Below are 6,000 nucleotides of genomic sequence, written 5' to 3'. Positions count from 1 at the left end.
CATGGAGGGAATTGTAACCATGGCAATGAAACAATAAATGACAGGATGAATGTAAAACTAATGTTCTCCCATATAAATGATAACATAATTCACAATAAAAAATTGAAAAAAAACCCAAAACTAAAACGGAAGAAAAAAAATTTAGTTGGGCCCATTCAAAAAAAAAAGAAGAAGAATACAAACAAACCTATTTAAAACAATCAAAAGATCAAAAGTAGCTGCACTTTGTGAATGGCTTCCAAAGAATACATTTTGGAAATGGAGGACAAAAGAACTCAGCAGTGGAGAAAGGTAAGAAACACTGCTTTAGCCAGGTGATATGGTTACCATCGTCATTGTTGCGTCCTTGTTGATGACATGTACTTCTGATGTAAGGAGTCCTGATATCATAAAGGACTCTGAGTTGGAGTGGTAACCGCAAGGTCGGCAGTTTGAATCTACCCCTTGCTCCACAGGAGAAAGATGAGGCTTTCTGCTCCTGTAAAGATTTACAGTCTCGGAACCTCTGTACAGGGTTGCTATGAATTGGAACCGACTCTGCAGAGCATAACTCCACAGCACCATCCTGGAACAGAAAAAGTCCACTGGTGAAATTCTAATGAAGTCTGGATTTTAGTTTGCCATCTCAATGATATAATTTTCCAATCCATAAACATGTTACAATCTATCCATTTCTTTAGATCTTTAATTTGCTTATGCAATAATTTGTAGTTTTCAGTGTACAGGTTTGCACTTTTTAAAAAAATTTCTAGGTGTTTTATTCCTTTTGCTATCGTGATTGGTTAACAGTAGTATACTAATGTTGGTTTCTTACTTGTGACAAATGGACCATGGTAATGTACAATGTTAACAATAGGTGAAAAAGGAGTTGGACTGCAGACAGAATTTCAGATTTTTGTGTAAACTAAACTTTCTGGAGACACTGAGGCTGGATGAAGCCCCAAAATTACCATCATGAGATGATCTTTAAAACTTAAGCCAAAATATCCACTGAGTTCTCCTTTAAACCAAACACCAGATTGCTAGCTTATTTAAAACAAAAACAAAAAACAAAGCCCACTGTCACCGAGTCACTTCTGGCTCATAAAGACTCTGTATAGGGTTTCTGATGCTGTCCTCCTCTTTCTCCCGAGAAGCAGCTGGTAGATTTGAACTACTAACCTTTGGTCAGCATCCCAATGCCAGGGTTCCTCTAGTACTTATTAGTAATTAATATTAGCTTATTAGTAATGAATATTTGCTTGAACATTGCCCTCTTTGAAAGAACAATCTATATATGGGCTCAAACTGACAACAGCAGCTCAAAAGATTGTACAGATGGCCAGACTTCGTCTCTCATACTTCGGACATCTTGTCAGGAGGGACCAGTCACTGGAGAAGGAGATCATGTTTGGTAGTGTGGAGGGTCAGAGAAAAAGAGGAAGACCACCAACAAGATGGATTGGCCAAGTGGCAGCATCGATGGACTCAAGCATAGCAACGATAGTGAAGTTGGCCCAGGACTGGGCAGAGTTTTGTTCTGCTGTGAATAGGATTGCTATGAGTTGGTACCGACTCAATAGCACCTAACAACAGTGAGATTATATTAAAGGAGATGAAAACACTCAGAAAAGGAAGGTGAGAAGGGGGTGCAAACTTGAAGAATGTAATCAAGCTCACTGAATTAGATATATAAAAATTGTTGAACTGATACATGTTTTGCTATGTACATTTTTAACAACAACAAAAACAATGAAACTGAGTGAGGATTATGAAGGGACTCTGAATAATCTTTGCAATTTTTCTATTAATCTAAAACGATTCAAAAATTAAAAGTTTACTAAAAATAAGAGATATGAATAGACATTTCATCAAGAAAGCATATGAAGAGTTAATAAGCACTTGAAAATATGCTCCTGGTGTGGCACTGTGGGTTAATGCGCCAGACTGCAAAGCCGTTTCAACTGCAAAGTCGGCGGTTTCAAGTTCACCAGCTGCTCCTCGGAAACCCTATACAGGGTCGCTATGGGTCAGAATCGACTCAACGGCACTTAACAACAACAATATTAGGGAGACTCAAGTAAACACCACAATAAGATACCACTTAATACACACTCAGAGAACGAGACTCAAAAATATAAACAACATTAAGTGTTGCTAGGGATGTAGAGAAACCGGCCCGCTCAGACACTGCTGGTGGGCATGATGTAAGATGGTACGGCCACTTTGGCAGTTTAGCATTGTCTTAAAAATTATACCGACTCATAGCAACCCTATGCACAACAAAATGAAACACTGCCCGGTCCTGGGCCAACTTCACAATTGTTGCCACACTTGAGCCCATTGATGCTGCCATTTTGCCAGTCCATCTTGCTGGGGGTCTTCCTTCTAGCACATAATCCATCAATTTCATTCATAATTCATTATCCACCCACGAGAAATGAAAACATGTCCACACAACGATTTGTACACAAATGTTCAAAATACAATTATTTCTAATAGTCCCAGGATGGAAACAATCCAAATGCCAATCAACAGGTGAATGGATAAATAAACTGTGATATAATTGCACAAAGCAATAGAACTCAGAAACAAAAAGGTACAAACTACTCATACAGGCAGCAACATGAATGAGCCTCAGAAGCTGAGCTGAGTGAAAGAAACCAGATGAAAGATAATTATGTATTTTATTATTCCATTTATGTGGAATTTCTAGAATAAGCAAAATGATAGAGCTATCAAGTAGATCAGAGGTTACCTGGAGCTGGGGCTAGGAACTGCTAGGAACTACAAACAAGCATGAGGGAACATGTTAAGGTGATAAAGTGTTCTAACACTGGCCTGTGATGAGCTTTATACAACCTCAAGTGAATGATTCAAATAAAAATCTAACTGAACACTTACAATGTATGAGTTGTATGGCATGTAAATTACACCTCAATAAATCTACATTTTTTTGAAAGGAAGGACAATGCTATGAAGTTGTGGCATGTATTTTTGTTTTTTAGCTTTTATTGTAAATTGAGTAATAGCACCTGACTCAATAGCACCTAAAAACAACAACAGTGAGACTATGTTACATGGGAGAATATCAGTTTTACACTCATTGTTTCATTGCAATGATCACAATCTCCTCCACGCATCATCATTCAACAGTGTTTACTTCCATTCCCTCCGGTTTTTGTTTTGCTTTGTTTTGGGGGGGTGATGTACACGAAACCACTCAGGAATATATAATCATTTAAACAACCAAAGGGCACATTCTGTAAGCCTGTGGCATGTATTTTTAAATTGGGTGCCAACGTAATCCAAAACAAGACAGTTGTGAGAATAAAGGGTTTGCTGTTAGTAACTACAAAAGAAGACTGATGTGAGCCAGCACTGTTCTGGCCGCCTCGGATGAGTAGTGCCCTCTTCTTAAAATAGGTATAAGCTGGCCACTATTGCCGTGACAAGGTCTGTAGGCCAGCACCCCTTGCCAACCACTCTGCCACCACAATGGAGGACATGAACGAGTACAGCAACATAGAGGAATTCGCGGAGGGATCCAAGATAAACGTGAACAAGAGTCAGCAGGATGACCGTGACGGTAAAATCTTTATTGGAGGCTTGAGCTGAGATACCAGCAGGAAAGATCTGACTGAGTATTTGTCTTGATTTGGAGAAGTTGTAGACTGCACAATTAAAACAGATTCACTCACTGGACAGTCAAGAGAATTAGGATTTGGACTTTTCAGAGATGCTGCTAGTGTTGATTAGGTTTTGGAACTGAAAGAACACAAACTGGATGGCAAATTAACAGACCCCAAAAGGGCCAAAGCTTTAAAAGGGAAGGAACCCCAAAAGTTTTAATGGCTGGACTGAGTCCAGATACTTCTGAAGAGCAAATGAAAGAATATTTTGGCACATTCAGAGAGATTGAAAATATGGAACTTCCCACGGATACAAAAACAAATGAAAGAGGAGGATTTTGTTTTATCATATATATATAGATAAAGAGTCAGTAAAAGAATTAGATGGATTGGCCTACGGGCAGCATCAACAGACTCAAGCATGGCTACAATAGTGAGGTTGACCCAGGATCAGGCAATGTTTCATTCTGCTGTGCACAAGGTCGTTGTGGGTCGGTACCAACTCAATGGCACATAACAACCACCACAACAACAAAGAAATTGTTAGAAAGCAGATATTATCAAATCGGTTCTGGGAAGTGGGAAATCAAAGTTGTGCAGCCCAAAGGGGTAAGTAGGAGCAACAACCACAACAGAAAGGAGGAAGAGGAGCTGCAGCTGGTGGAAGAGGCCAGGCCCAAGACTGGAAATAAGGATTTAATAACTATGATCTTCAAGGATATGGAAATGCCAATAGTGCCTGTGGTGGTGGTCAAAATTATAGTGACTATGGCGGATATGATCATACTGGGTACAACTATGAGAACTATGGATATGGACAGGGATATGCAGACCACAGTGGCCAACAAAGTACGTGTAGCAAGGCATCTCAAGGGGCTGTTATTGGTGTTAAGTGCTGTGGAGTCGATTGATTCTGACTCACAGCGACCCTGTATTGGGTTTCCAAGGAGCAGCTGGTAAGCTTGAACCACCGACTTTGCAGTTCAAATGACTTTGCAGTCTGACGCATTAGCTCACAGTGGCACACCAGGACCCCAATCTTGCCCGGATGATCCTCAGTGATCTGGGGTGCAGGCTTCAAATCTGTAGCTGTCTAGTGACAGAGTGGTCCAATTCCACCTGGAGGGGATAGCAACCACCAAAACAATTACCAGCCAGACTAAAGGAGGACACTGGAGGAAATGCTAAAGTAACCCATCTTAGCAGGATGACAGTGAAGACTGGTCTTCTGTTGATCTAAGGTGACTTTTCGTAAAAGACTCTTTAGTGTACAAGGCACATTGTGTCACCACTTAATTTTCTTTTGTTTTTACTTTATCCTTTGCTATCTGGATTTTGACTCAATGTGGATTTGTGTTTATACAAATTTTATTTGTGTGATTTCATGTTAAACCTCAAATAAATGCTTCTTTATGTGATTGTAAAAAAACAAAACAAAAGAGGTATAAGCTAAGTATTCAACAGCCATAGTTATTAACCACCTGCTATATGCAAGGCATATGGAAAGTGATAGAAATGCACTTATGAACAAGATGGGCATTGATAAGGTTGCATCTTAACCAGGCCCTCTGTTACTGGAAAATAGCAATGGTTCAAGATGTCCCTCCACTCTTTGCGTTAAGGAAAATGGCTCACTGCAGATGACTGCCTTTCCTGTACGATACAATGGTTAAGCACTGTGGTGCCAACAGAAAGGCTGACACTTACACCCTATCACTGCCCTGCAGGAGAATGTCATGGCACTGAGCTTCCATCAAGATTGCTGATATTGTTAAATGCCGTCAAGTTGGTTCTGACTCATGGCAACCCTGTCTACATTTTCCAAGGAGCAGTCCTTGGAAACCATAGGACTTACGGTGGGTTAGCAGTCCATTTCGTATGCTACAACTCCACAGCAGGACTCCGTAAAGACTGCTGTTGTTAAGTGCCATTGAGTTAGTAATAACTCACAGTGACCCTATGCACAACAAAATGAAACACTGCCTGGTCCTGGGCCAACCTCACAATTGTTGCCATACTTGAGCCCACTGACGATGCCATTATGCCAATCCATCTTGCTGGGGGTCTTCCTCTTTTTCTCTGACCCTCCACCTTACCAAACATGATATCCTTCTCCAGCAACTGATCCCTCATGACAATATGTCTGAAATATGAGAGATGAAGTTTGGTCATTTTGTCCTCCAAGGAGCATTCTGGCTGCACTTCTTCCAAAACAGATCTATTGGTTCTTTTGGCAGCCCATGGCACTTTCAATATTCTCCTCCAACACCATATAACTCAAATGCATCAATTTTTCTATGGTCTTCCTTATTCACTGTCCAACTTTCACATGCATATGAGGTTATTGAAAATACCATGGCTTAGGTCAGACACACCTTAGTCTTCAAGC

At 40.4% G+C, this 6,000-nt stretch overlaps 1 pseudogene; it reads left to right on the top strand.

The window, feature by feature from the left end:
• The first annotated feature begins 231 nt into the window (after positions 1-231).
• Positions 232-4,774, top strand: LOC102827907 (annotated as a pseudogene).
• The last annotated feature ends 1,226 nt before the right edge of the window (positions 4,775-6,000 follow it).

The sequence above is a fragment of the Chrysochloris asiatica genome, unplaced genomic scaffold (genome assembly GCF_000296735.1).
Source record: "Chrysochloris asiatica unplaced genomic scaffold, ChrAsi1.0 scaffold00090, whole genome shotgun sequence".
Lineage (NCBI taxonomy): Eukaryota > Metazoa > Chordata > Mammalia > Afrosoricida > Chrysochloridae > Chrysochloris > Chrysochloris asiatica.
Note: the sequence above shows the minus strand (reverse complement) of the source record. Positions and strands in the feature narration are given on the sequence as shown.